General features: G+C 46.9%; 1 protein-coding gene and 1 pseudogene across 4 annotated transcripts in view; one reads left to right on the top strand and one right to left on the bottom strand.

The window, feature by feature from the left end:
- The window catches only part of ARMC2 (armadillo repeat containing 2), a 502181-nt gene that overhangs the window by 412598 nt on the left and 67616 nt on the right, over positions 1-21967 (bottom strand). The window lies entirely within an intron of this gene.
- On the top strand, positions 8800-8918 carry LOC134912824 (5S ribosomal RNA; annotated as a pseudogene).

Genomic DNA, 21967 nt, shown 5'->3' with positions numbered 1-21967 from the left:
AGTTAGAGTGGCAGTAGCCTATATTTTTTTTACTCTTTTCCCCGAATATGTTGCACCAGAGCTGCAACAAGGAGTGTGCGACAGGTGCCGCCATGCAGGTCCGAGGGGGCAGCTTGGTTCCTACCCCAATGGCACCCTTTTCCAAATTGTATAGAAAGTCACAGGCCCAACAGCCATCGTCTTCCTCTCGCCTTTTGTTCTGCAATGTTATTACATCACATGCATCGGGGCAGGATTGAAATGCGACCTGCTATGATACTTTAGTGCAACTAAAGCTGGGTGTACACTAGACTAGGGGTCTATTTACTAAGCCTTGGATGGAGATAAAGTGCACGGAGATAAAGTACCAGCCAATCAGCTCCTAACTGTCATTTCTCTGACGTCCTAGTGGATGCTGGGTACTCCGTAAGGACCATGGGGTATAGACGGGCTCCGCAGGAGACTGGGCACTCTTAAAAGAAAGATTAGGTACTATATCTGGTGTGCACTGGCTCCTCCCTCTATGCCCCTCCTCCAGACCTCAGTTAGTATCTGTGCCCGGCCAGAGCTGGATGCACCCTAGGGGCTCTCCTGAGCTTCCTAGAAAAAAAAGTATTTGTTAGGTTTTTTATTTTCAGTGAGATCTGCTGGCAACAGACTCACTGCTACGTGGGACTGAGGGGAGAGAAGCGAACCTACCTGCTTGCAGCTAGCTTGGGCTTCTAAGGCTACTGGACACCATTAGCTCCAGAGGGATCGAACACAGGCCCAGTCCTCGGTCGTCCGGTCCCGGAGCCGCGCCGCCGTCCCCCTTGCAGAGCCAGAAGAACGAAGAGAAGTTGAAAATCGGCGGCTGAAGACTCCGGTCTTCATTAAGGTAGCGCACAGCACTGCAGCTGTGCGCCATTGCTCCCTTAGCACACCACACACTCCGGTCACTGATGGGTGCAGGGCGCTGGGGGGGGGGGGAGGGGGGGGGGGCGCCCTGGGCAGCAATTAGATTACCTTACTTGGCGAAAAGCATATAATACAGTCTGATAAACTGTGTATGTGCATTAACCCCCGCCGTTAAAGTGCATAAAAGGACAGAAGCCCGCCGCTGAGGGGGCTGGGCCTTCTTCCTCAGCACACCGGTGCCATTTTCTCTTCACAGCTCAGCTGGAAGGAAGCTCCCCAGGCTCTCCCCTGCAGTATCCTGGTACACAAAGGGTAAAAAAGAGAGGGGGGGCACATAAATTTAGGCGCAAAACTGTGTATATAAGCTGCTATAGGGGAAAAATCACTCAGTATAGTGTACATCCCTGTATTATATAGCGCTGTGGTGTGTGCTGGCATACTCTCTCTCTGTCTCTCCAAAGGGCCTGGTGGGGGAAATGTCTTCAAATAGAGCATCCCCTGTGTGTGTGGTGTGTCGGTACGCGTGTGTCGACATGTCTGAGGTAAAAGGCTCCTCTAAGGAGGTGATAGAGCGGATATGTGTGTGGGAGGGTGTCTCCGTCGACAACGCCGACACCTGTTTGGATATGTGTAAGTGCTGAGGTAAAATTATTGCACAAAAGGTTAGGGAACAGAAAGGAAATCTACCCTGGTCTGTCCCTATGTCACAGAGTCCTTCAGAATCTCTCTGTGTTCACTATCCAAAATAACAAAGTATCGACACAGAGTTTAACTCCACTGTCGACTACGATAATGCAAAGTTACAGCCAAGAGGGCTAAAAGATATTCAATATATGATTATTGGAATAAAAGATGATTTGCATATCACTGATGACTCATCTGTCCCTGACACGAGAGTACACATGTTAAGGGGAAGAATGCTGAGGTAAATTTACCTCCTCTCATGAGGAAAAAGAGCCGGAATCTCCAGACAAGAGACGGCAGCTTCCCACAAGAGAATTCTCAGGCTGTATCCTTTCCCCACTAGGGCCAGGATGTGTTGAGAATCTTCCCCTTGGGTGTCCTGTTTGCACTAGCTATTCTCAGGGATCCTGCAGATAGTGTGCACATTCTAGTATACTACCCAGACCGGCGATTGTGTCGGCATGGTTTTATAGCGCTGTGGCAGCGTGGACAGGTACCTTATCAGCAGAGATTGAGACCCTAGTATGCATATAAATATTTTAAGATGCTGTCTTAAGTGATAGATATATAATTATAAAGCATGCCCAAAGGGACATGAGTATACTGGGTCCTAGAGACAAAAGCTATGTCGATTTCTGCTTGACGTGTCCTGTAGAATATACATTGGACAGATGATGTCGACTTAAGAGGCATATGGAAGGCTGAGGATTGTGTGGAGAAAGGTTCTCGGGCCTGGTCTCCACAGCTATAGCTGGTAATTCTGATATTTTGCCTTATATTCCTGCACAGCCTAGGAAAGCACGACATTATTAAATGTAGCTTTTCGAATAAAGAAAGTCTGAGGTGCGTCCTTTCTTGTCAGAGCCGGGGGCAGAGGAAAGAAGCTGTAGAACACAGCTAGTCCCCAGGAACAGAAGTCCTCCCCGGCCTCTACAAAAATCCACTGCATGTCGCTGGGGCTCCACAGGCGGAGCTAGGCCCGGTGGGGACACGCCTTCGTAAGTTCAGCCACAAGTGGGTTCACTCCCTGTTAGATCCCTGGGCAATAGAAATTGTATCGCAGGGATACAGGCTGGACTGTGAGAAGATGCCCCCTCACCGAGGACCCGGCGGGCTTCCCCCCAAGAGAGGGAGCCAGTGTTAACTGCAATTCATAAATTGTATCTTCAACAGGTGGTGGTCAAGGGTCCCCTCCTTCAACAAGAGGGTGTTATATTCGACCATGTTATAATCCCGAAACCAGACGGTTCGGTTAGACCCATATTGTATTAAAATCCCTGAACATATACCTGAAAAGGTTCAGGTTCAAGATGGAATCGCTAAGAGCGGTCATTGCAAGCCTGAAATGAATCGGGATGCATACCTTCGTGTCCCCATTTATCCACCTCATCAGGCGTACCTCAGAATTGCGGTACGGGATTGTCATTACCAATTTCACCAAGGTAATGGCGGATATGATGGTGCTCCTGCGGAAGCAAGGTGTCACTATTATCACATACTTGGATGATCTCCTCATAAAAGCGAGATCAAGAGAGCAGTTGCTGGACAGCGTATCACCTTCTCTGGAAGTGAAACGGCAACACGACTGGATTCTATATATTCCGAAGTCGCAGTTGGTTCCTACAGCTCATCTGCCTCGCCTAGGCATGATCCTAGACACAGACCAGAAGAGGGTTTATCTCCCGATACAGAGAGCTCAGGAGCTCATGACACTGGTCAGGAATCCATTGAAAACCAAAACAGGTGTCAGTGCATCACTGCACTCGAGTCCTGGGAAGGATGATGGCATCATACGAGGCCATCCCCTTCGGCTGGTTCCATGCAAGGACAATGGAACTTACTGGACAAGTGGTCCGGATCACATCTTCAGATGCATCGGTTAATCACCCTATCCCCAGGGCCAGGGTGTCTCTCCTGTGGTGGCTGCGGAGTGCTCACCTTCTCGAGGGCCGCAGATTCGGCATTCAGGACTGGGTCCTGGTGACCACGGATGCAAGCCTCCGAGGGTGGGGGGCAGTTACACAGGGAAGAAAATTCCAAGGTTTGTGGTCAAGCCAACAGACTTGCCTTCACATCAATATCCTGGAACTAAGGGCCATATACAACGCCCTAAGTCAAGCGGAGTTCCTGCTTCGCGACCAACCGGTTCTGATCCAGTCAGACCGCAGGGGCTCATGTAAACCGCCAGGGCGGCACAAGGAGCAGGGTGGCGAGGGTAAAAGCCACCAGAATTCTTCGCTGGGCGGAGAATCAAGTAAGCGCACTGTCAGCAGTGTTCATTCCGGGAGTGGACACGCCCTCCACCCGGGAAAGTGGTGACTTCATCAGGAAGTCTTCACGCAGTTTTGCAAATTGATGGAAACTGCCTCAGGTGGACTACATGGCGTCCCACCTCAATAAAAAGATAAAAAAGGTTTTTACGCTGGGTCAAGGGACTCTCAGGCCATAGCTGTGGTCGCACTAGTAACACCGTGGGTGTTCCAGCCGGTCTATATATTCCCTCCTCTTCCTCTCAGACCCAAGGGCTGAGAATTGTAATAAACGGAGGAGTGTGAACAATATTCTTTGATCCGGATTGGCCAAGAAGGACTCGGTACCCGGAACTGCAAGAAATGCTCTCAGAGGACCCATGGCCTCTGCCTCTCAGTCAGGACATGTTGCAACAGGGACCCTGTCTGATCCAAGACTTACCGCGGCTGCGTTGGACGGCATGGCGGTTGAACGCCGGATCCTAGCGGAAAAGGGCATTCCGGATGCAGTTATTCCTATGCTGATAAAGGCTAGGAAAGACGTGACAGCAAGATTTTTTCACTGTATATGGCGAAAATAGGTTGCTTGGTGTGTGGCCGGGAAGGCCCTACAGAGGAATTCCAGGGGGGTCGATTCCTGCACTTCCTACAGTCAGGAGTGACTATGGGCCTAAAATTAGGATCCATAAAGGCCAAGATTTCGTCCCTATCTCTTTTTCTCTCAAAAAGAACTGGCTTCACTGCCTGAAGTTCGGATGTTGTTACAGGGGTGCTGCATATTCAGCCCCTTTTGTGCCTCCAGTGGCACCTTGGGATCTTAACGTGTGTTGGATTCCTAAAATCCCACTGGTTTGAGCCACTTAAGACCGTGGAGCTAAAATATCTCACGTGGAAAGTGGTCATGCTTTTGGCCTTAGCTTGGACTAGGCGTGTGTCAGAATTGGCGGCTTTGTCATGTAAAAGCCCATATCTGATCTTCCATATGGAAAGGGCAGAATGGAGGACTCGTCCCCAATTTCTCCCTAAGGTATCATCGTTTCATTTGAACCAACCTATTGTGGTGCCTGCGGCTACTAGGGACTTGGAGGATTCCAAGTTGCTGGACGTAGTCCGGGCCCTGAAACTTTATGTTTCCAGGACGGCTAGAGTCAGAAAAACTGACTCGCTATTTATCCTGCAAGCACCCAACAAGCTGGGTGCTCCTGCTTCAAGCAGACTATTGCTCGCTGGATCTGTAGCACGATTCAGCTTGCACATTCTGCGGCTTGACTGCCGCATCCTAAATTAGTAAAATCCCATTCCACGAGGAAGGTGGGCTCTTCTTGGGCGGCTGCCCGAGGGGTCTCGGCTTTACAACTTTGCCGAGCTGCTACTTGGTCGGGTTCAAACACTTTTGCAAAATTCTACAAGTTTGATACCCTGGCTGAGGAGGACCTTGAGTTTGCTCATTCGGTGCTGCAGAGTCATCCGCACTCTCCCGCCCGTTTGGGAGCTTTGGTATAATCCCCATGGTCCTTACGGAGTACCCAGCATCCACTAGGACGTCAGAGAAAATAAGAATTTACTCACCGGTAATTCTATTTCTCGTAGTTCGTAGTGGATGCTGGGAGCCCGTCCCAAGTGCGGACTCTCTGCAATACATGTATATAGTTATTGCTTAACTAAAGGGTTATTGTATGAGCCATCTGTTGAGAGAGGCTCAGTTATTGTTCATACTGTTAACTGGGTATAGTTATCACGAGTTGTACGGTGTGATTGGTGTGGCTGGTATGAGTCTTACCTTGGATTCCAAATCCTTTCCTAGTAATGTCAGCTCTTCCGGGCGCAGTTTCCCTAACTGAGGTCTGGAGGAGGGGCATAGAGGGAGGAGCCAGTGCACACCAGATATAGTACCTAATCTTTCTTTTAAGAGTGCCCAGTCTCCTGCGGAGCCCGTCTATACCCCATGGTCCTTACGGAGTACCCAGCATCCACTACGGACTACGAGAAATAGAATTACCGGTGAGTAAATTCTTATTTTTTCAAGCGCAGCCTGTGACATACAAGGTAGTTGCTGGTTGGCTGGTACTTTATCTCCGTGCACTTTATCTCCATCCAAGGCTTAGTAAATAGACCCCTATGTAGCTGTCAGACAACATGATGACTGATGTAACGATACATCGACCGTTCCATATACACTGAACGATATAGCGCACGATCATGCCATGCAGGACAATACAAGTTTACCGCCAGCAAAGGTAATCCTTCAGTGTGGCAACACGGAGCTCCTCCATGCGTCAGAGAACAGATTCCGGGAGGTGGGCACATGATAAGATATCATTGACATGAGGTCCTTTCCACGTTTGTGCACATCTAGATGGTACCTTTGGAGCTTGATCATGAAACATTGAATTCATGCCGAGGCAGTATGCAGGGGTGTGGAGAAAATGGTTATCGGGTTGGTAATCTGCCCCAACCAGCACTGGATGCCCATACTAGAAATCATGAAACTTTTGACAGGCAAAGTCTAGAGCCAACAGTTCCTCTTCAATCTCAGTAAGGCTCCTGAAAGCAAAACCGATAGGACGGACCAGGCGAGCCGCTGAGACACACACCGCGTGTATGACAGCGATCAGTGGCAGACAGCAGGCAGTGATACAAAAAGGAAACAAAGTATCTTTACTTTCAATGAGCAATTACCTATAATTATCACTTAGTAGCCGGACTATGGGGGTCATTCCGAGTTGTTCGCTCGCAAGTGAATTTTAGCAGATTTGCTCATGCTAAGCCGCCGCCTACTGGGAGTGAATCTTAGCATCTTAAAATTGCGAACGATGTATTCGCAATATTGCGATTACACACCTCGTAGCAGTTTCTGAGTAGCTTCAGACTTACTCGGCATCTGCGATCATTTCACTTCTTGTCGTTCCTGGTTTGACGTCACAAACACACCCAGCGTTCGCCCAGACACTTCCCCGTTTCTCCAGCCACTCCTGCGTTTTTTCCGGAAACGGTAGCGTTTTTTCCCACACGCCCATAAAACGGCCTGTTTCCGCCCAGTAACACCCATTTCCTGTCAATCACATTACGATCGCCAGAACGATGAAAATGCCGTGAGTAAAATTCCGAAGTGCATAGCAAATTTACTTGGCGCAGTCGCAGTGCGGACATTGCGCATGCGCATTAAGCGGAAAATCGCTGCGATGCGAAGATTTTTACCGAGCGAACAACTCGAAATGACCCCCCATGTATAACTGTGCCACCAGACACGCTGGTCCTTCAGTGAGTACGGAGTAATCACTAATCCTTAGTGCTTTAGCTGCTAAATTATTCCTAGCTGTTTTAGGTCATCTCAGCACTGATCAATTAAGATATATGTGACAGTATCACTGTATTGATTTACATGTGTCCAGTTTTGGGTATTAATACTTTATAACAATCTTTTGCTACCAACTTATATCTGTAACCTTCTGGGTCACATTTGTTAAATTTTGACGTATTTATGTATTTGTCCATCTTTGTTTCCCTATCCTCTACATATGACTGAATCGCATTTTGGATAAACTCTGAGATGGACCACTTGCGCTGTGTTATCAATCACATCAAGGGTGTCTCTCTGCTACCATAAGTGCTGATACGTCTTCTTCTTCTTTCTTCAAGCTGTATAATTGTACTCTGCCCTCTCTCATTCCCTGTCCTATACCAACTACGCCGGCATGACGGGAGAACAGCAGAAGGATTAGTTCGTAACAGTTTCAGCTTCTGTTTTCAATTCATATGGTTACACTCCTATTGGGTTTCTTTTTTTAGTCAGCAATTGTGACCGTCTCAGTTTCTCAAACTGCATGTTTATACCCCTAACAGGGAGATTTTTCCCGGGACACATTCCCGGGAATGACCCTTTTACATTAGCGGCCCGATCCGGCATATTGCCGGGTTGGTGACGTCACCGCTGACTCTACCAGAGGCGGTGCTTGAAGATAATCTTCTCCAAGCACCGCCTCCTCCTATGCAGAGAACGGGTACCGGGTCACCTTGACCCGGTATACCCGTTCACATTGCACAGCTTCTCAGGATGGTCCCGGATTTAACCCAGGTCGAGACCTGGGTTGAAATCCCGGGATGCTCGTCCCGGGAAATTGTAAGTGTACCCTTATACACTGACAAAAATCCCGGGATGATGCGCGTTCACGTGCAAAATCCCGGGATAAAATTGTCAGTGTAAAAGGGGTATAACTGAGACATTACTGTCTTATACCTCAAACTGGTATTTTTAAGCCCATAAACACACGGGCCTTTTTATTCCAAACCTGCATTGACCAGATGATTTAAACCCTTTGATACCCGTAAGATTGGGTTACAAACTGGCAAAATGACGGTCATATTAGCAACCTTGTAATGGCATTGCTTTGATCAGTGGAACTAGGATTACTCATTACAATTTTGTATATCCTCCATAAACAGCGGCAACTCAAACTTATGGTTATATGCAACCTAGGCCCTCTTTCCGAGTTGATCGGTCGCAAGGCGAATTTAGCAGAGTTACACACGCTAAGCCGCCGCCTACTGGGAGTGAATCTTAGCTTCTTAAAATTGCGACCGATGTATTCGCAATATTGCGATTACTAACTACTTAGCAGTTTCAGAGTAGCTTCAGACTTACTCTGCCTGTGCGATCAGTTCAGTGCTTGTCGTTCCTGTTTGACGTCACAAACACACCCAGCGTTCGCCCAGGCACTCCCACCGTTTCTCCGGCCACTCCTGCGTTTTTTCCGGAAACGGTAGCGTTTTCAGCCACACGCCCCTGAAACGCTGTGTTTCCGCCCAGTAACACCCATTTCCTGTCAATCACATTACGATCGCCGGAGCGATGAAAAAGCCGTGAGTAAAATTACTTTCTACATAGCAAAGTTACTTGGCGCAGTCGCAGTGCGAACATTGCGCATGCGTACTAAGCGGATTTTCATTGCGATGCGATGAAAAATACCGAGCGAACAACTCGGAATGAGGGCCCTACTACCATACCACACTGTATATTCCCAATCTCGCCTGATCTTGGAAGCAATACGGTGTTGGGCCTGGTTAGTACTCGATTGTGTTACCACCAGGGAATACCAGGTGTTGTAGGTTTTCTCCGGTACCAAACAATCAAAAGGTTGACCCTGCATAAACTTTGATATATGCTTAGTGCACATGCAATTAATGGTTAACGATTTCACCAATAAATTCACAGACACAGGCTTTTCTGTGGTTCACGACTAATATAGCCATTTATTTATTTATATATATTTTATATTTTTTATATTCATATTTTGATTCTGTCCGTGGGTCTATATTAAAAATCTTTTACTATTAAAAGTTACGTTTTAATTTATACACCATTACATTACTGTCTACACAAAATTGTACACATATAATAAAAGATTATTTCCGAGACTGAGTGCTCCCAACAAAGGTCATTTCTTTTCTCTTTACCCCCAGGTTGATTTTGCTGCAAGCAGACAGCACCAAGAACATGCTGGGAGGCATTACCATCAAAACATCAAAAAACTGGACATCAAAAAACTGGAGCACCGGGCTGGAAGTGAGCAGAACCTTGAGACTAAAAAATAGCAGCAGCATGGCAGTCCAACCAACACCATTCATCGTTGATATTCAAAAGCTGGTGGAGAGGGGCTGTGACCTCACTAGTGTGGCAGAAATTGTAAAGGTAGTTGGTAATACCCAAGAAATGCTGCAGATTCAACTTATCTGTTGGGGTAGGCACATGTTGGATAGCCTGTGTTTTTGCAGGATCTGGCTTGACACCCTCTGAAGTTAGGATATGGCTAACATTCGGGACCTCTGTGACTCAGAAACGACACTTGTCAGGGTTTAACTGTATGGTTATTTCACAGATTATTTGGAGGACATTGCAGAAACGCATGTTGTGTTCTTCCATGGTGGGGATGTCTTTTACAATAATCTCACAAGGGTATCCATCAAAGAGATGCTCCATGTAACTTTGGAATAATTCCCTGCCATATGTTCTTATGCCATAGGGCATTCAGAGGAAGGCGTACCTGCCTACATGTGTCATGAACGTGGTGAGCATGGATGATTCCTTGTCCAATGTTACCTGCCAGAATCCACGTTTGGCATCCAGAGTGGTAAATATCTTTGCATTTGGCATATCAGCTATTACTTGCTCCACAGTCCGGAGAGGGTGATGTGGCCTCATCAGAGCTTTGTTCAGATGTACAGAATCCAATGTAGATGCATACCGAACCATCCATTTTTTACTGCAGCAAACATAGTCGATGCTCAATGCGGTCATTCATTTAAAGCTATCACTTTGTCCATCATGGCCGGGAGCACATACTGTACTCTGCATGTACCAAATTACTGCTGTATATATCAGTATGTAGATTTGATTGCATTTTACACGTGACTCCTTATGCTCAGAGAGGCAGATTGGTGGAGGATGCATGCAAGCATTGGCTGAGTACAGTATGGATATTCTTGTAGATGTGTCTCATGCAGAGACAGCAAAGATATGTGTCTGCTCAACCCGGCTTGATCCCTCCCATTGATAGTATAACTATCATTAGTGGGGAAGCGCTCAGCATCCCGGCAGTTTGGATCTCGACAGTCAAAATACCAACGCCAGGATCTTGATGGTACATATGGTGGGGTTAGGGTTGGGGGAGTGTTAGGGTTAAACTGTAGGGGAGGGGAATGATAGGGTCAGGTTTTGGTGAGCAGTGGGCAGAGTTTAGGTGGACCACAAACGCCTGCATTGTCAAGACCATGCCCACTAAACACCGCAGTGTCGACGCCCTCGGCTGTCATTTACTATGCGATTGCATCCATCCAGGATGGTAATGGGTAGTGCACACACACTATGGCTAGTGCAAGTGCGCATTCCCGATGGATGCGGCCATTGCGTGCAAACGCAGCGAATGTGTCCATCTCTGAACAAGGCCTTCAGTCTTTACTCTTTAAATTAGCTCAATGTCTTTGTTACGTATCTTGCGCAAACAATGCCTCTGTAGTGGTCAACTGCACTCAAACATGGGATCACTCTGTGGGATTCTTTAGTAATTACTTAAGTGGTATGCCCAGAAATCTTCCCGGGGACAGCTGCTCTGATGGCACTGGCCACCACGGTAGATTTCTGGGCTATGTCACTTCTAATTCCCTGGGGACCACCAGCGCTGATTGCATGGCGCCCGCGAATTAGCATAAACCATTACAGTGGTAAGCCCACCCCCTGGACTCCGATTGGCCGGGGGATGGGCTTAACTGTGTAATGGTTTATGCTGATTCCCGGGCGCCGCAAGGCAGCAGGGAAACAGTGCTGACGCTGGCAATGAAATATATATAAACCCACTGAAAGGTCACAGCTGCTGGAAGGGGTTTGTCAGACCTCCAGAGGTAAATAAATAAAGCAAAAAATACCAGCGCTATGAGTTGTTTTGACCAAAGTATTGATAGGAAACAGTTGGATCAGTTAATCAGTATCTTTATTTTACTTACTGAATATAAAAGAATAATATTAAAACATTACTAAAAACCGTAATAGAGACTAAAAGGTCAATACAGCATATAAAAATGAGAAAAACATGAATTAATCCTGTATGGCTCTAAAGTAATCAAAATATTAGGTTTTGCTGATAGGAACAGTACCATCAATTTAAAAGATCCCGGACTTAAATGGAAATCCGCTCCTCCTCAGATAGCAGAAAAAAGCACAGTCAGCTGGTAATACCCTAGATATACCTCATCCACAGTTCCACGAAAAAGATGACTCTCAATATTCGTCTGTGTAGGTGATTGAAGGGGTTTCCATCAGTGACGTGTCCATAGATTGCTGGAGGTGCTCAACACAGGAGGTATCTGCGGTTTTTGTTGTATTCCAATGAGAAGGGAAAAGTCCTTATCCAGATCGATATTAGATGGTATAAAGTGCAAAAGGCCTATGCTGAGGAACTTTTGCACTTTATACCATCTAATAATCTCTATTACGGTTTTTAGTAATGTTTTAATATTATTCTTTTATATTCAGTAAGTAAAATAAAGATACTGATTAACTGATCCAACTGTTTCCTATCAATACTTTGGTCAAAACAACTCATAGCGCTGGTATTTTTTGCTTTATTTACTGACGCTGGCAATCCCCGCTGGCGATCCCCGTCTGCACTCCCCCCCCTACACTTACCCTGCACTTCCCCACCTGCACTCACTCCAATTTAGAAACACACTCTGGGAGGTGTGTTTTAAAAAGACAACCCACCACTGAAGGGGTAAAGGGCCTGATCACACCATTTTTTTTCCATGCAGTCGTGAGCAGTGTGTGGGTAACACATGGATAAGTGGGCTTAGCACTTTATCACTGTTAGTCCGCACCACAAACAGTCTTGGTTTACTCACTCAGAATATTTTAGGCTGTTCCACTCTCTGGCTGGACCTGTATCAGCGTTATTCAGCATCTCAAGATGGCCGCAGCGTCTGCACCTCTGCATAGGCTTGGTGGTGTGCAGTCCCAGGCTGTGACGTCTCACACCCGCTCTACCGGTTATCTGCACTCCCGGAAGCGCCCTGCTGCTCTAACTTTGCAGCGCTGCTCTCCACCGCTCAGTATTAAACCAGCTCCACTCCTCACAACGCATCCAGCTCCTTCAATGGCTCTCTCCAACAACAACAACTTCTTCTTCTTCTTCTTCTTCTTCCTCTTCCTCTTCTTCTTCTTCTTCTTCTTCTTCCTCTTCTTCTTCTTCCTCTTCTTCTTCCCTTCTTCCCCTTCTTCCCCTTCTTCCCCTTCTTCCCCTTCTTCTTCTTCTTCTTCCCCCACAAGGCTCCTCTGGATCTCTGACACTCTGTCCAATCAATGCTCACAAGCTCAGATCACCTGGCACAGGTCTGTCCTTAACCCCTGTTTTACCAGCATGACACTTTCCAGGCTGCAAACACTTTCTTTAACTCTTAAAGGGGCACACACACAATGTTCCAGGGTGCCACACATTGCCGCTAATTCCGCTATTGACAGTCTCCATACTCCATACATCTCCGTAATTATTATTATTATTATTAATTTAAATCTAGAGGTTATGGGGGTCATTCCGAGTTGATTACTCGTTAGCAACTTTTTGCAGCGCTGCGATCAGATAGTCACCACCTATGGGGGAGTGTATTTTCGCTTTGCAAGTGTGCGAATGCTTTTGTAGCCAACGGCACAAAAAAGATTTTTGCAGTGTCTGAGTATCTCTGGACTCACTCAGCCGCTGCGATCACTTCAGTCTTTTTAGTCCCAGAATTGACGTCAGACACACGCCCTGAAAACGCTTGTACACGCCTGTGTTATTCCAAACACTCCCAGAAAACGGTCAGTTGACACCCACAAACGCCCTCTTTCTGTCAATCACCTTGCGATCAGCTGTGCGAATGGATTCTTTGTTAAATCCATCGCCCAGCACCCATCCTCTTTGTACCCGTATGACGCGCCTGCGCATTGCGGTGCATACACATGCGCATTTTTGCAGAGATTTAACCTGATCGCAGCGCTGCAAAAAGTTGATCAACTCGGAATGACCCCCTATATCTCTGAAATGTTACTGTAGTCTGTAAGTACCTAGCTATTACATTTGAGCCTATATTTCACTAGTTAAGGTAACGTACTGCTACATTTTGGATGATTTGTGAAGTATAAAATGTTTTCAATTGTATATCTAGTTAATAGACTTTGGAGAACTATGTACACTAGATAAATCTGCATGAATAAATATGAGGATGTCTGGTCTCTGGGCCCCGATTTAAATTTGTATACAATGGCTGATTATCATGCAACAGAGTTATTATAGGCATACTGTGAATGTGCGAGAGTGCTGTAGCCATCTTGATCGCAATGAGCATTTCATGGAAAAGGATTGACAGGAAGTGACCATTTGGAGGTGTTAACAGGGAGTTTTTTAGGGAGTGGTTAAGAAAATGCAGGCGTTTCACAGCCTTTTTATGGGGCATGTATCTGCTGACAGCTGTGATCTCGTACATTCAAAAACATGGCGGGCCAAATGTAATAAGGCGCAAGTTTTTTTGTGCGGGACAATCAAGCATCTTCTCGCATATTTAGAAAGTGCAAATTTGTCCCACAAGTTGCAAATGTAATAGCCTGTGAATTTGCGAGTTTCGAGGCTATTGCATTATGCAAGTACATCCAAGTTCTTCCGTATGTAAACTCGCACCTTGTAATGCGAGTTTTATTACAATGTGCGAGTTTCACAGACGCATTCACAGAACAGTGAGATCTGTGCATGCTTCTGTCTGTAGAAATGAAGAAATATAAATAAATAAATAAAACATGTGGGGGTCTCCCCCAGCGCCTAACCAGCTCGGGCTCTTTGAGCCGGTCCTGGTTAAACCAAATACAGGGGAATAAATGTACGAGATCCCTCTGGATTTTAAGAACCAGCACAAGGCTGTTAGACTGGTCCTGGTTCTAAGAATATGGGGAAAATAATACATGGGTTACCCTGTATTTCTCATACATCCTAGAGGATGCTGAGGACACTTCAAGAACCATGGGGGTATAGGGGGTAATTCCAAGTTGATCGCAGCAGGCTTTTTTTAGCAGTTGGGCAAAACCATGTGCACTGCAGGGGAGGCAGATATAACATGTGCAGAGAGAGTTAGATTTGGGTGGGTTATTTTATTTATGTGCAGGGTAAATACTGGCTGCTTTATTTTTACACTGCAAATTAGATTGCAGATTGAACACACCACACTAGAATCTAACTCTCTCTGCACATGTTATATCTGCCTCCCCTGCAGTGCACATGGTTTTGCCCAACTGCTAAAAAAAATCCTGCTGCGATCAACTTGGAATTACCCCCATAGACGGGATCCGCAGGAGACATGGGCACTTTAAGACTTTAAAGGGGTGTGAACTGGCTCCTCCCTCTATGCCCCTCCTCCAAACTCCAGTTTAGAATCTGTGCCCAGGCAGACTGGATGCACAACTGAGGAGCTCTACTGAGTTTCTCGGAAAAGACTTTATGTTAGGTTTTTTATTTTCAGGGAAGCTGCTGGCAACGGTCTCCCTGCATCGTGGGACTTAGGGGAGAGAAGTCAGACCTACTTTAGGGAGTTTAAAGGCTCTGCTTCTTGGCCACAGGACACCATTAGCTTCTGAGGGTTGGAACACTAGGTACGCCTAGGGGTTCACTCCCAGAGCCCGCCGTCACCCCCTTACAGAGACAGAAGTCAGAAGACAGGTGAGTAGAAGAAGAAAAGAAGACTTCAGTGATGGCTTTTGAGGTACCGCACAGCGATCGCGCTGCGCGCCATACTCCCATACACAGCGGAACGGTAAGGTGCAGGGCATGTGTGTGTGTGTGTGTGTGTGTGTGTGTGGCTGGCAGACTGCAAATTAAGTGCCTGGGCACTAAATTTATACCCCCGCTGGCATAATTTATTTAAAAAAAGAGCGGGCTGAAGCGCGCCATGTAGGAGGCGGGGCTTAGCCCTCACAGCTCACATCAGCACCATTTTCTCTCAGAGCATGCAGAGATGCTGGTCCTTCCTCACCACTGATATTACAAGTAACAGGGTGCAAAACAGGGGGGGGGGGGGGGGCACAGCATATTTGGTGCAATATTAAGTGTTTTTAAAGCGCTGCAGGGTCTGAGGCATTATATTTATGGCTTGCAGAACTGGGACAGGCGCTGGGTTGTGAGCTGGCAAACTCCCTCTGTGTTTCTCTGACAGGCTTTACTGTGGGTCTGTCCCCCTTTTGGCCCAGTGTGTCTGTGGGTGTCGGTACAGGTGTGTCAGCATGTCTGAGGCGGAGTGCTCTTCCCAGGAGGAGACTGTGTTGGGGGCAGAAACAGCTGTGGGAGTGACCCTGTCAGCACCGCCGACTTCTGACTGGGTAAATGTGTTGAATGCTTTGAATGCTAATATGGCTCGTATTAATAAGAGATTAGATAAATCTGAGTCTCAGAACCAGGTATGGAAAAAATCCATAGAGGATGTGTTGTCACAGGTACAGACCCCCTCGGGTCACATAAACGTTCGTTTGCGCAGTTAGCAGACACAGATACCGACACGGACTCTGACTCCAGTGTCGACTATAGTGATGCCAGATTAGACCCAAAATTGGCAAAGAGCATTCAGTACATGATTGTGGCTATAAAAGACGTCTTACACATCACTGAGGACCCTGCTGTTCCTGATACTAGGGTCTGTATGTTTATGTTTAAGGGAAAGAAACCTGAGGTAACGTGTACTCCCTCTCATGAACTGAATGCCCTTTTTGAAAAAATGTGGGAAAATCCTGACAGAAAGTTTCTGATTCCCAAAAGGATTCAAATGGCGTATCCATTCCCCTCTGGGGATAGAGAAAAGTGGGAGTCACCTCCCGTTGTAGACAAGGCACTGTCACGTTTGTCTAAAAAGGTGGCGTTACCGTCTCCTGATACGACAGCCCTTAAGGATCCTGCGGATCGTAGGCAGGAAAATACGCTAAAATCCATTTATGTCACCACAGGTACACTACTCAGACCAGCTATTGCATCTGCGTGGGTGGGTAGTGCTATCGAAAAATGGGCAGATAACTTGTCATCTGATATAGATACCCTGGACAGGGATACCATCCTTTTAACGCTGGGTTATATCAGGGACGCTGCAGCCTACCTAAAGGAAGCGGCGAGAGATATTGGCCTCTTGGGATCAAGGGCCAAAGCCATGGCAGTCTCAGCTAGGAGGGCATTGTGGATTCATCAATGGAATGCTTATGCTTACTCTAAGAAAGTTATGGAGTCTCTACCGTGTAAAGGTGCTGTATTGTTTGGTGAAGGTCTCGCTGAACTGGTATCTACAGCTACCGCGGGTAAGTCGTCATTTTTGCCTTATGTTCCTCCACAACAAAAGACAGCTCACCACTTGCAGATGCAGTCCTTTTGGCCGAATAAATACAAAAAAGGCTGCGGTTATTCCTTCCTTGATAATAGAGGAAGAGGAAAAGGTAAAAGATCTCCGGCCGTGGCCGGTTCTCAGGAGCAGAAGTCCTCCCCGGCTTCTGCCAAATCCACCGCATGACGCTGGGGCTCCTCTGTGGGAGTCCGCACCGGTGGGGGCACGTCTCAAGCTCTTCAGTCAATTCTGGGCTCGTTCGGCCCTAGACCCGTGGATTGTAGAAATAGCGTCCCAGGGGTACAAACTGGAGCTTCAAGACGTTCCCCCTCGACGTTTTTTAAAATTAGCCTTACCAGCTTCTCTTCCGAACAGGGAGGTAGTATGCGATGTAATACAAAAGTTGTGTCTAAATCAAGTTATTGTCAGGATTCCCCCGGCACAACAGGGAGAAGGCTTTTATTCAAGCCTGTTTGTGGTCCCGAAGCCGGACGGCTCGGTCAGACCAATTCTAAACCTAAAATCCCTAAATCTTTACCTGAAAAAATTCAAATTCAAGATGGAATCTCTCCAAGCAGTGATCTCCAGTCTCGAGGAAGGGGATTTCATGGTGTCGGTCGACATAAAGGATGCCTACTTACACATCCCCATATATCCTCCGCATCAGGCTTACCTGAGGTTTGCTACTCAGGATTGTCAATACCAATTTCAGACGTTGCTGTTTGGTCTGTCCACGGCTCCGAGGATTTTCACCAAGGTAATGGCGGAAATGGTGGTCCTCCTTCGCAAGCAAGGAGTCGCGATTATCCCGTACCTGGACGATCTCCTGATAAAGGTGAGATCCAAAGACAAGCTGGAGCAGGACATTGCGCTTTCCCTGACAGTGCTGCAACAACATGGTTGGCTCCTAAACCTGCCGAAATCACAGTTGAATCCGACAAAGCGGATGTTGTTTTTGGGAATGGTTCTGGACACAGAATTACAGAGAGTTTTTCTTCCAGAAGAGAAGGCTCTGGAAATTCAGAGTTTGGTAAAACAAATTCTGAAACCAGCGAGAGTGTCAATTCATCAATGCACTCGGTTGCTGGGGAAGATGGTGGCGGCCTACGGGCCATTCAGTTTGGCAGGTTCCATGCCAGAGTGTTTCAGTGGGATCTCTTGGACAAGTGGTCCGGATCCCATCTGCACATGCACCGGAAAATAGTCCTATCCTCTAAGACCAGAATCTCACTCCTGTGGTGGCTGCACAGCTCTCACCTCCTAGAGGGACGCAGGTTCGGGATCCAGGACTGGATCCTAGTAACCATGGATGCGAGTCTCCGAGGCTGAGGAGCAGTCACACAGGGGAAACCTTCCAGGGAAAATGGTCAAGCCAGGAAGTTTGTCTACACATAAACGTTCTGGAGTTAAGGGCCATTTACAACGGCCTTCTTCAAGCGGAACATCTTCTTCGCAATCTGCCCGTCCTGATACAGTCGGACAATATAACAGCAGTGGCGCACATAAACCGCCAGGGCGGAACAAAGAGCAGGGTGGAAATGGCAGAGGCCACAAAAGTTCTCCGCTGGGCGGAAAAACATACAAGCGCTCTCTCAGCAGTCTTCATTCCAGGAGTGGACAACTGGGAAGCAGACTTCCTCAGCGGACACGATCTCCATCCAGGGGAGTGGAGTCTTCATCAAGAGGTCTTTGCAGAAGTGACAAGTCTTTGGGGAATTCCTCAAATAAACATGATGGCATCTTGCATCAACAAGAAACTTCAGAGATATTGTTCCAGGTCGAGGGACCCTCAAGCAATAGCGGTAGACGCACTTGTGACACCATGGGTGTTTCAGTCGGTGTACGTGTTTCCTCCGCTTCCACTCATTCTGAAGGTGCTAAAGATCATAAGAAGAACAAAGGTTCAAGTGATCCTCATTGCTCCAGACTGGCCAAGGAGGGCTTGGTATCCAGATCTTCAGGAATTACTCATAAGAGATCCCTGGCCTCTTCCTCTTTGAGAGGATCTGTTACAGCAGGGGCCGTGCGTGTACCACGACTTACCGCGGCTACGTTTGACGGCTTGGCGGTTGAGCGCCGGATCCTAGCCTGAAAGGGTATTCCTAATGAAGTTATTCCCACACTTCTTCAGGCTAGAAAAGGAGTGACGTCTAAACATTATCACCATATTTGGAGAAAATATGTGCCCGTGCGGTCTCGGCATTGCAACTCTGCCGAGCAGCTACTTGGTCGGGTTCAAACACTTTTGCGAAATTTTACAAGTTTGATACCCTGGCTGATGAGGACCTCATGTTTGGTCAATCGGTGCTGCAGAGTCAACCGCACTCTCCCGACCGTTCTAGAGTTTTGGTATAAACCCCATGGTTCTTGAAGCGTCCCCAGCATCCTCTAGGACGTATGAGAAAATAGGATTTTAATACCTACCAGTAAATCCTTTTCTCTTAGTCCTTAGAGGATGCTGGGCGCCCGTCCCACTGCGGACTTTATCTGCAGTTATTAGTTATGTTGACACACGGGTTGTGTTATGTTGTAGTCAGCCTGTTGCTGACGTTGTTCATGCCGTTGACTGGAGTTTGTTAATGCCATGTTGTACGGCGTGTTTGAGGTGTGAGCTGGTATATGTCCCACCTTAGTTTAACAATAAATCCTTTCCTCGAATGTCCGTCTTCCTGGGCACAGTTCCTATAACTGGAGTCTGGAGTAGGGGCATAGAGGGAGGAGCCAGTTCACACCCCTTCAAAGTCTTAAAGTGCCCGTGTCTCCTGCGGATCCCGTCTGTACCCCCATGGTTCTTGAAGCATCCCCAGCATCCTCTACGGACTAAGAGAAAAGGATTTACCGGTAGGTATTAAAACCTATTTTTTAGAACCAGCACCAGGCTCCACTAGCAGGGGGGTAATGCCACAGCCAGGGGACATGCTTGAGGGGTCCTGTGGCTGAAGCATTAACCCACCTAACTAGTCAGCACAGGCTGGGGTTTCCTGGGGAAGTTGGGACCCTTGAATAAAACCCCCCTCCTCCACCCCTTCCAGGCACCTGAGGCCTGGGCTGAAGCCCAGGGCTATACCCGGCACAATAATATTGGGGGTAATTCCAAGTTGATCGCAGCAGGAATTTTTTTTAGCAGTTGGGCAAAACCATGTGCACTGCAGGGAGGGCAGATATAACATTTGTAGAGAGAGTTAGATTTGGGTGGGTTATTTTGTTTCTGTGCAGGGTAAATACTGGCTGCTTTATTTTTACACTGCAATTTAGATTGCACATTGAACTCACCACACCCAAATCTATCTCTCTCTGCACATGTTATATCTGCCTCCCCTGCAGTGCACATGGTTTTGCCCAACTGCTAACAAAGTTCCTGCTGCGATCAACTCAGAATTACCTCCATTGTCTTTTACAGGATGACTACAGGGTCCAGAAAACATCCCCTGCATGCTGGTATTTGGAGAACCACACGTACCAAGGGTATTGAGGGCCCGCTGGTTCCTATAGTCCCTATATAAAATATTAAGAAAAGTACATGCACACTGTGATAGTACAACTTAAATAAACACTCACACACTCACTAAAACATACTTACTTACGTACGTATCAGTAGTGTATTCGGTCCCCTTGTCCAGTAGAATCCATTGTAGCTGTAAAAAAAAAAAGAAGAAAATCCATATTCACCTATCCCTTGTGTAGATCATGTCCTCTTCAGTCCTTGTAGGCATCCATAAAAATAAAAACGCCACACCCAACCCAAAACGGACTGATTATTAGAGGTGAACCTAGCGGTTCCCATTATAGACTACAATGTAACAGTTCCGACCATTGAAGTTAATGTAGTGGTTCTCACCATTGACTTCAATGGAGTAAGCCGCTATTGAACGCTTGCTGCACACATAGAAACTGCATGTGTTAACACATGCTGCTCCTTAGTCTGTGTTGGTTCAAGCGTGGTTTTTAAAAAAAATGTAACCCCTTGGATGCCTACATGGACTGAGAATGTGATCTACACAAGAGATAGGTGAGTATGGTTTTTTTTTGTTTTTTTTTACAGCTACCATGGCTTCTACTAAAGAAGAGGACTGAAGACACCAGGGATAAGTATTTGTGAGTGTGTATATTAAGGTTGTACTATCATGGTGGGTGTACTGTCTTTTTAAATATTTATTTTACAGGGAAACTATAGGAACCATTTGGCCCTTCAGTGCCCTGCATGCTGGTATTTGTGGTTCTCCAAGTACCAGCATGTGGGGAAGGCTTGCTAGGACCTGTAATCGTCCTATAAAAACAATATTAATTTAAAAAAAAAGTTGATTGCTATTATCTCGGCACCCTCCACACAGGGGTGCCAGGGATAGCCCCGGGCTTCAGCTCAGGCCATGGATGCCTGGAGGGGGTTACCCTTTTATTGGAGGGGACCCTACTTTGCCAGAAAATCCCAACATGGGCTGACTACTTAGGTAGGTTAATGCTTCAGACACGGGACCCCTCAACCATGTTCCCTGGATGTGGCATCACCGCTGTTAGTGGAGCCTGGTGCTGGTCTTTCCCCCCCCATATTTTCAGAACCAGGACCGGTCCAAGAGCCTCATGCTGGTTCTTAAAATACAGGTGGGGCAGATATAACATTTGCAGAGAGAGTTAGATTTGGGTGGGTTATTTTGTTTCTGTGCAGGGTAAATACTGGCTGCTTTATTTTCACACTGGAATTTAGATTTCAGTTTGAACACACCCCACCTAAATCTAACTCTCTCTGCACATGTTATATCGGCAATGCTTTAGTACTTGACAAGTAGCTCCCTAACTGCGCAGCTCCTGCGCACTGGCTGGGAGATACTCGTTGCTCTCTGGGTCGCAGCGACTGCGTGTGACGTCATGCAGCCGCCTCGGCCTGCCCCCACACCTGCGTTGCCCGGACCACACCCCCAAAACGGCGGCCAAACACCGCCGGCCCGCCTCCTCCCGTCCAGCGACCGCGAAAACGCACAGCAGCGATCAGGTTTGAATTAGGCCCATGGTTTTGACCAACTGCTAACAAATTTGCTGCTGTGATCAACTCTGAATTAGGCCCATTGCCTGAACTCGCACCTTATTACATTTAGCCCGGCATCTTAGTCGCTACTTTTTGAACTGATGTGTGACAAAGCTATTTGTATTTACTACGTTGGCCTATAGATGGCAGTGAATTTACATTGTTTTTATTACCTTTGTCGTTACATTCTCTAATAAAAAAATGAAAAGTTCAAAAGTTAAATAGACATACAGTATGTTAAGTATAAAAAAATAGACATACTGTACAGTAT

This window comes from Pseudophryne corroboree, chromosome 4 (assembly GCF_028390025.1).
Source record: "Pseudophryne corroboree isolate aPseCor3 chromosome 4, aPseCor3.hap2, whole genome shotgun sequence".
Lineage (NCBI taxonomy): Eukaryota > Metazoa > Chordata > Amphibia > Anura > Myobatrachidae > Pseudophryne > Pseudophryne corroboree.
This window is presented reverse-complemented; position numbering and strand designations above follow the sequence as displayed.